At 40.6% G+C, this 9,066-nt stretch overlaps 1 protein-coding gene across 1 annotated transcript in view; it reads left to right on the top strand.

The window, feature by feature from the left end:
• The first annotated feature begins 6,882 nt into the window (after nucleotides 1–6,882).
• RAB30 (RAB30, member RAS oncogene family) overlaps nucleotides 6,883–9,066 on the top strand; it is a 79,311-nt gene continuing 77,127 nt past the window's right edge. The window contains exon 1 of the mRNA XM_043528266.1: nucleotides 6,883–7,011. The gene's annotated coding sequence lies outside the window, so the exon portion shown is untranslated. The remainder of the gene's footprint in view (nucleotides 7,012–9,066) is intronic.

Here is a 9,066-nt window from a genome sequence, read left to right as displayed (position 1 = left end):
CCCACATTTAGCTTTAGCCCTGTCTACCAAGCCAAGACAATCCGTGCTAACATGATTGAGGTGCTAGAACACAATTCCCTGACACACTCAATCTGGCTGTGTAGAGGGATCTATGATTCCATGACAAAACTAAAACAACATCTGTAAACAAGAGTCTGCCTCCTGAAAGAAAGGGGAAAAGATAAAACAGTGGCATTATTTAACTTTGCTTGGAAAACTAAAGACCAGAGCTTGTAATGAACGCATGTAATTAGTCACAAGAATTTAGTAATTCAAATCCAAACTGCACACAGCTCATTTCTAAGCAATTTATTATAGTTAAAATCAACAGTAGTGTAACCCATACAATTTTCCCTGGGAAAAGGCAATCATTCATTCCAAATTCATAACACTGTGGCTTATTCAAGAAAAAAATTGTGGTCCATCATCACTGAATCAAATGTTATAGGTCTTAATGTATATAAGGAACAACCTGAACAGGGAGCACTAACGGGTTCAGAATTGACCATATAAGTCACTTCATAATTGCCAATGAAAAGCAGGAATTTTATAAATCACAGACCAGCTCAATAACCTGAAAATTGATGTATATTAGCAAGTCATCAGGGCGAGGGCACACAGAGAATATCCTCCAGCTTATGAACAGGGAACAAAAACAAAGCGCAGAACCAGTTAAAATATGAAATGAATACTGTAAATACTGCTGCTTATTTTCCATAGGTCTCTTTGGAAAACAATTCTGGAGGCGACATTGCAAATTTGGAAGCAAATTATACCCAGTGTAACCCTGTCACACGCACTTGTCTCTACTATAACCTTGATTTCCTGTCTCCTGGTCCTCCCATTTGTCTGTTTATTCACATTTTGTATTTTGTTGTCTAAATCTTTGATTGTGAGCTTTGTGGAGTGGATCTGTCTTTGTGTAATTTGTTTCATACAATGAGGCCCTAACCATTGATTGGGGTCACTACTACAACAGAAATGAATGATCAGCCAGTTATTTTCCTAGCTTACCTCTGCTTCCCATGTGACCATCTGTATCCCTATGTTCATCCTTTTTACAAGACTATGATACATTTTGTACAAAGTGTGCCTTGCGAGGTATCATTTGAAAAGTCATCATTTGCTGATCATTATTGTCCTGGTAAAATATGTGTGGCAACACTGTATATAAAGTTATAAAATATTTTTGTGTAACATTATTGAGACATGCTCCAAATTTAGAAAAGCAGCCATAAACCAGTTCCTTAGAGACAAAAGGCAAATTGACATCTCAGCCAGTCAACAAAATCAAATGGATCATCACCTTGTTAAGTGGCCATTTGTTGGCAGGAAAAACAGTCTGAGTAAGAAATCTACATTTTGGCACAGAAAAAGCTGGCAGTTTCCATCGTCACAGACTTGCTGTCTCCTGAACCCCAGCTGGAGATGATTCTCAAAGAAGAGGAAAGGCTATACAAATGTGGAACAGATGCCCCAAATCACTCCTCCCTTTCTCTCTGCTCAGTGCTCACAGGATCAAAAACATCAGAAGGACAAGGAAATTAACACCAAATTGGGGGAGGGATCCTGGCTGAAAGGAGTACAGCCAGTAAGACTGCTAAAGCATGCGGTGAGAGAAACCTTTTCTTTGAATTCATTTAACTTGTTAAGTTAGATATAAATTGTATTTTATCTTTTATTTTCTAGTAACCAATTCTGACTTCTATGCCTTATTACTTGTAATCACTTAAAATCTATCTTTCTGTAGTTAATAAATTTGTTTTATTATTTTATCTAAACCAGTGTGTTTGGATTGAAGTGTTTGGGAAACTTCATTTGGGATAACAAGATTTGTGCATATCATTTTCTATTAATGAAATGACGGACTTTATATGAGCTTGTATTGTCCAGGAGGGTGCTAGGCACTATAAGATACACATATCTGGACGACAGTCTAGGATTGGGAGTTTGCGGGTGTTGTCTGACAGTGTAATTCATGACTGGCTGGCTATCGCACCATAGAATAGAGCTGGGAGTGATTTACATGCTGAATGTTGGGTGTGTGTGAGCTGACCAGGAGTGGTTGCTGTCACAGTGAAGCAGTGTAAAAGGCACCCCAGATTGGAGAATTGAGGGGACACTGCTGTTCAACAGTCCAGATTGTACCCTGGGGAATGTCACAACCCACAATCCCAAATTGTGGTCCACTAACCATTGGCAGCTTGTGGAGCATTCACTGATCGTTGGCAGAGAACTAGGTAGTCACATGGGGCTGGCTTCTCCTCCTTGTTTCAGCTGCTTTTACAGGTGTCTGCTGTCTTTAGTGCAAAGACATCCCTGAGAAGAATGCAGGTCTTACCTGCACTATTTCTACCTGGTGCACTCTGTCTGTACAGATCTTCAACTTGCATATGAACCAGCAGTAGGAAGCAAGCAGAGCAACTGGGCTGCTGAAAAGATACAGCACAGGATGGCAGAGAGTGGAATGAAATGGAGACCTAGTGGGAGATTATTTCCAGTTACTATGAATGAGATGCTGCCAGCGCACAGAAGCAATGGGAAACTGGGTGCAAAGGGGTAGAAATCCACTGAAGACGGAAAGCAGTGACTGCATAGTTTGCTTCCTTTGAAATCCCATCCTTGTATAAGCAGTTGATGCTCCTCATGCTTTGTGGAATGCAGAGACAGAGCACATCTGCTGTATGCAACTAATGTGGAGGGGGCATTGTCATCTCCAGTACGGTGCCTGAACTCTCTGTGTTGACGGACCTATTCCTGACAACCAATGTGAATGTGATCTGCTACAGGAAGTTTAATGTTAAGGGCCAATTTTTGCTATTATTATAACCAAGTCCATAGTAGTTGCACACAATGGGAACCACTGGATGCTCAACCCATTTGAAAATTAGGCTGCTTATTTAGATACCTAAATATGGATTTAGGAGCCTAACTTCTTGTATGCAGTTTTGAACACCTTGGCCTCAGCTCTTTGGGTAAGCATGCCAATCTTACAGCTTCTTCTGCCCCCAATTATAATGGATTTTAATGACCATAGTTGGCATCTAGTATGGAAAATTTTGCAAATTTATTGTCCCTTCCATGCTGGTGACTAATAACTAAAGTGAAATGTGGTGTAGGTATCTTTGAATCTTTGCTTGAACTTTATTAAAAGACTTAAATTTTGTGGAGAAAAATCCTCAGTGGAACATAATACATTATATGTGATAAATTCTCCAGCAATGTTTCCTAATATAAAATGCTTTAAAACAGAAAATCCAACTTTCTAACAGCTCACTAGCCACAAGGAGCCAAATCCTAGAAACAGTGACTCATGCATGTGCAGTTACATCCTTCTGGAATCCCACTGATTTCAAAGGTGAATAACAGCAATATGGGCATGAGTAACTGTATGGAGGACTGGGCCCTTGCATGATAAATCTGGCTTCAGAAGATGATTTTAACAGTACTTCCTCTTGGACTACAGTAACAATGAAAAAGTATTTATGGTGATAGATCACCCAATATTATTGATATTATAGATGGGCTGTGTGTATAAATGATTTAATAATAAAGTACTAGTATCTAAGTTTCATTTCCTTATGAGCTGGAATACTGAAGATTTATTTCCTTGTTGCATGGACATATGTCATTCAGTTGTTAGCCCTGCAATAAAATAACTGATGAACTATATCACTGATCTCTCAACAATCTCTTTCTAAATTTTCAAGTCTAAAATGTTTAACTTGAGAAAGTTTCTATTCTTAGCTTAAAATGTTACTGTAACCATAAAGTCAAAAGTAACATGAACATTAGAAAAAAAAAAACACTAAAAATGTTACACTTAGAAATACTTATTCTTGTAAAGGAAAAAAAATTAAGGTAATGTGCAAAATCTTAATACATCCTTACAGCTCCACTCCGACAATCATCCGCTGGTGTAAAGTCCCAAAGGGATCATATACCAGTGGTGTAAGTTACAGCAACCACTAGACTATTCTCATGTCAGGGCTGGCTTAGGCTGGCTCCCTGATACCCGCTTCCATCCCTTGCACTGATCAGAACTCAGATGCAGGAAAGAAACTAGCATCATCAGTTTTAAAACCTAATGACACATCTCTGGGATGTGCTTTGGCCTGGGGAGTTGTAAAGCTCTATGGGAAGATATTAAAAAGAAGATTTATGACTCTTAAAATGATCCATGTGCTCTTTGCTCTGTGAGGCTGGAGCTGTTTCCTTGCCACTCTGTTAAGCAAAACAAATTTAATAGTAAACAACAGCCCTGGCCTTAGAGCACTGGCCTTGTAAACTAGTGGTCACAAGGTCAAACCTTCATCTTACCTGAAAATGCATCACCAGCATCCCTAGCTTTAAAATGTCAGGGCACATTTTATGAATCTTACTGCATCTTTTTAAGACCACAGATTTAACAAATGGTGTGAAGCTATGCTATGCCTGTTCTCATACTAAAAGTCACATTCATAGTCATTGTCTATAGAAAATGAATTTTATGGGGCTAGGTCCTGTGTCTCAATTGTTGGTTAACTTTTTATTTTGGTGAGGAAAAACATCATTGATCAAATTCATCCCAGGCCAGTTTGTCCATTGACTTCCCTGTAGTCACCCCAGGGGTGAATTTGGCTCTGGGGGGACATGAGCTGACTAATGAAGATGTTGACAATTGAGAAAAGGATGATACAACAATTTTAAGACCTTGAAAAAGCAAACACTATGTCTGTAGTGGTGCCACAAGCCCGCTCTGAAAATAGATCTCTGGCTAGTTGAAACTGTGACATTACAGGAAAGCCCTTGCAGTACAATTCTTATTTGGGGGAATGGGACTGCTTCATGATAAACTTTTAATAAAAGGAGGAGCTGTAGTCATGTACTCTCATTACTGCATTATGATAATACCCAGTCATTTTATTATTTTAATTCCCTTCTCTTGGCAAATTATTTGAAAACATTTGTAAGGACTGCAGTTTTTATTCTTAATGCTGTTTGCCTGAACCCACATTAAAGAGAAGCAACTATTAAAAGCAAGGCAGAATTTGTACACTCTAGTGAAAACTGACGCACCGCATTGCAGCATCTATGGTTGGTGAGTTCCCAGCAAAGGTAGTTATACTGGATCTTGACATTATAAACAAAGGTTTACAAATCCTTTTTAATCAAGTATATGTAATATATCATCTTCTTTCCTTTTTGGGCTGGTGGAGTAGGAGTGCGTAGAATAGAATTTTGATCTTGCCATGTGTTTTAGTGGCATATTCATGCTTCATCTTTGGTAGAAAACCAGGCATTCAAAACCTAAATCTGAAATAATTACTCCCATTGTGTCAAAGAAACCCCACCCAGACCTTATTCAGCAAAGGTTGCCTCAGCATAGCTTTATAAAAAGAACATTTAAACCTCTATAAACTGCCACTGATGATCAAGTGTGAAACTAGCTCTGAAATATAAGGCCAATTAAAATTCTCATGGTCTATGCAGAGAAAAGAAGCCAAGTGAACATTAGGCAAGAAATATTGCCTTCTAGAAAAGTGGGAGAATGACTGAAGTATTTATAGTGGATGTGTTATGCCTCTGGACACTGGAGTGATTGTTCTACTTCGTGTTTGTCTTTCCTTACATGAAGCATTTGAAACAAATGGCACCAGAGTTCTATTTAACTTCAAGAAAACAAGCTGCTTCTCCTCACACAGGTATCTCCACTTAAAAAGCTGGAGATGCCACTATGGAATGTTTTTGATAGCCTGATACCAAAGATGCAAGGACTTAAGATACTCAAGTCCTGGTCTACACTACAAATCTATCTCGGTATAACTACGTCACTTAAGAGGTGTGGATTTTCCACACCCTGAACAATGCAGTCAAACTCCCAGTTTAGACAGCGCGACATCGTCAGGAGGGCTTTTCCCATCAACATAACTACCATCTCTTGGAGAGCTAGAATACCTATACTGATGGGAAAAGGTCTCCCATCGACGCAGGTAGCGTCTTCACTAAGCACTACCATAGCAGAGCTGCACAAGCCCTTAGCACATACATAGCACTTTTCATCTCCAAGTTTTTTCAAAGATGTTTAAGCACTATTAGATCCAGTTTACAGAGCGGGTTAATGAAACCCAGAAGCCAAATTCTTCCATTAGAGAGACAGGTGCAAACTTGGAATAAAACAACTGAGTTCAACAGAGTAACTCTGGCTTTACATCAGTGTCACCAAGAGCAAAATTTGACCCAGCAAGGTTTAAAGGACTTTGCCCATAGTTATTCTACGACAGTTGGGAATTGAATCCAGCTCTGATTACTCTCAGCTTTGCACTTCACCGCTCCTGTAATGGGAACGTTCAGTATCCAATTAGCCCTGATCAAAACTACAAATTTATGTTAGTATAACATCGCTCAGGCATGTGGAAAATCCACACCCATGAGCAACGCAGTTATACCAACCGAACTCTGTGTATACTGCGCTGTGTTGATGGGAGGGCTTCTCCCACTGACATAGCCACCATCTTGGGGAGGTGGAGTACCAACATCAATGGGAGCTCTCCGATTGGCACAGGTAGCATCTTAGCTGTGATATAGAACATGAAATGAAAATGCCTAACTACTCAAAAAATCAAAAATATTATACAAACCCATTTGCATGAAAATAGCCATGTGGCAGGGTGGACCAGGCCATGGGGGCCCCTGCTGATGGCCTCACTACCCTGCCCTGCTTGGAGGACTCTTTCCACTGCCAGAAAAGGGCAGTGGAAAGGGTCCTCCAAGCTTCCTAGAGTGGCTTTGTGGAACATAGCCAGTCAGAAAAGGGTGGCAAGGAGCAACCAGTAAGAGCCTAGCTGGCCTATATAAAAGGAGTTGCAGGGCCAGTGTGAGATCAATACCTTGCTGGAGTTGGAGGAATATGAATGATGGGCCTGGCTGAGGGAGCCACAGGTCCTCAGACAGCAGTTCTAGCAGAGATTGAAGGGAGCAAGAAGGAGCTCTGGGCTGGTGGCAGGAACTCAACCAGGACAAGGCCCTGAGGTAAGGGTGAAGAATGTGCTGGGGCTGTGGGGAAGTGGCCCAGGAAATCATAGCAACAATGCGCTTGGTTAAATGAACATGTCAGATGGCTGCTATCTTTAGGTTTCCTGGGCTTGGACCTGGAGTAGACGGTGGGCCCAGGTCCTGTCCCTCCAGCCTCTGGGAAAGTGACCTGAATTTGGATGCATCCCAGAAGTAGAACTGAACTTTTAGTGGCCCTGCAGGACAGCTGGGGCTTGAAAGGGCCAGAGCAGGTGAGGACTCCAGGGAGGGAGTGATGGAGTATTGCTCAATAACAGGGCTGAGACTATTTTAAAGCCTGCCAGACTAATCAAGGGCCTGAACCCTGGAGGCCTACAGGGAAAGAAAGGCCAACTGAGGGATACTGGGATAGGCCCCCGGTCAGACTGTTTCCTTGGAAAGGGTTTTTATTTCACATACAATGTGTGGCTCAACTGGAGGTCTGAGTCACTGAAGACCCACCACAAACAGACAGTGCATGTAGGCACACACTCTGACAGGGGGCACTCATGAGAGGTGAGTGTTTCCTGACTACAGGTTATAATATATTTGTAGAGCATGTAAAATTTATATTCCTTATAACATTTATAGTCTATAGGAGTCCCTTGGAGGAAATTAGTTAGCTGAAACTTTGGGAAATTTGTTCATTTAAAAAAAAAAAACAAGTCTGGACATGGGTCAAAACCAAGCCCTCAAATTGAAACACCCCTTTGGGGACACTTGGATTCCAATTGAGATTCAAGCTCATTTCTGGCTTATTCATTGTCTAGTTTCACAAAGTGCTATCTAATCAGTCTTGTTTTGAAACAGGAATTACCCACCCTAGGTTTGCTATGGTTGGAACTACTTGGGGAATTTTATTGTCACTTCTTGCTATTATTCAAGAGTCTAGCAATTTAAGACTTTCTTCCACCCATCAAGCATTGGTTAGCAAAAGGAACTACTGACTGTTTATTGGATTTGTCTTACACAATGCCACTGCCCCAATACAAAGTCTACTCCCAAGGAAAACTGCACCAATTTTATCTACACTGTACTACTTAAAGTTCATATAGTTAAAAATCAGTGTGTGCTGTGTTCATATTTAATTACACAATAAGGCAAAAGGCCTGATTGTTACACCCCTTACCTCAGGGTAAAATAGGGTTAGCTCACCTGAACAAAACAGATGAATCAGGTTCAATTTTTTAAAATTACAATGGGCATCTATGCCCCTTAACCTCTGGAGACTAGGGGCAGATCTACCCTACAAATAACCATACCCCTAATCTAAATGTCTATGCTGGTGCAAAAAACAAACCCTGTGTAGATTCAGCTATTACAGCAACACAGCCTTGAGCATAGTTTGTCATACAGGGGAGGTGGTTTAACTACATCCGCAAAATAACTTGTTTTGCCAGTACGTGTTCTCTTCGCTAGAGGGCTTTGGCTATCTGGCTATACTGGAATAGCTGTACCAGCAAAACCTTTGTAGTGTAGAATAGTCCTAGCGCTCATATCCCACTTCAGACGAGAGTGAAGCTCTTCTGGTTGGCCGAGGTCTTGTCCTCGGTCAACATTTTTCTGTCAGAGAATTACCCTACAATTTGGCAAAATTGTCAGTCTCTTCCTGTTTTGGACTGGGACTTTAATACATTGGAGTGTGGGAATGCCTACACAACACAAGCCTGCCTGAACTACAACTTTGTCCAGTACCCATTTAACTTTTTAAGATTTAATTGTTCCTCAATGGAAGGCTTTTCACAACCCAGTCATTTAGCAGAGAAGGAAAATGCACAGTAAAATTTGATTATCCAGTTACCTTCAGAACAATATGTTAAATGTATAGTCAAAATACATAAAGAGACTAACAACCTTAATTCCACTACCTGCCAACACTTCAGTCTCTTAAGAGACACCTTATTCTGAACCAGAGTCACAAGCTCCAGCTGGCAATCTGATACTGAGGGGCCAATACTTTTTTATCCAACACCTGGTGGCAAGAATTTTTAGAGTAGCCTTTCACAGCTTTCCTTTTACAAAAAGGAGTAAAAA

The sequence above is a fragment of the Chelonia mydas genome, chromosome 1 (genome assembly GCF_015237465.2).
Source record: "Chelonia mydas isolate rCheMyd1 chromosome 1, rCheMyd1.pri.v2, whole genome shotgun sequence".
In the NCBI taxonomy this organism is placed as follows: Eukaryota; Metazoa; Chordata; order Testudines; family Cheloniidae; genus Chelonia; species Chelonia mydas.
The sequence above is the reverse complement of the archived record's forward strand: the minus strand, read 5'-3'. Positions and strand labels throughout refer to the sequence as shown.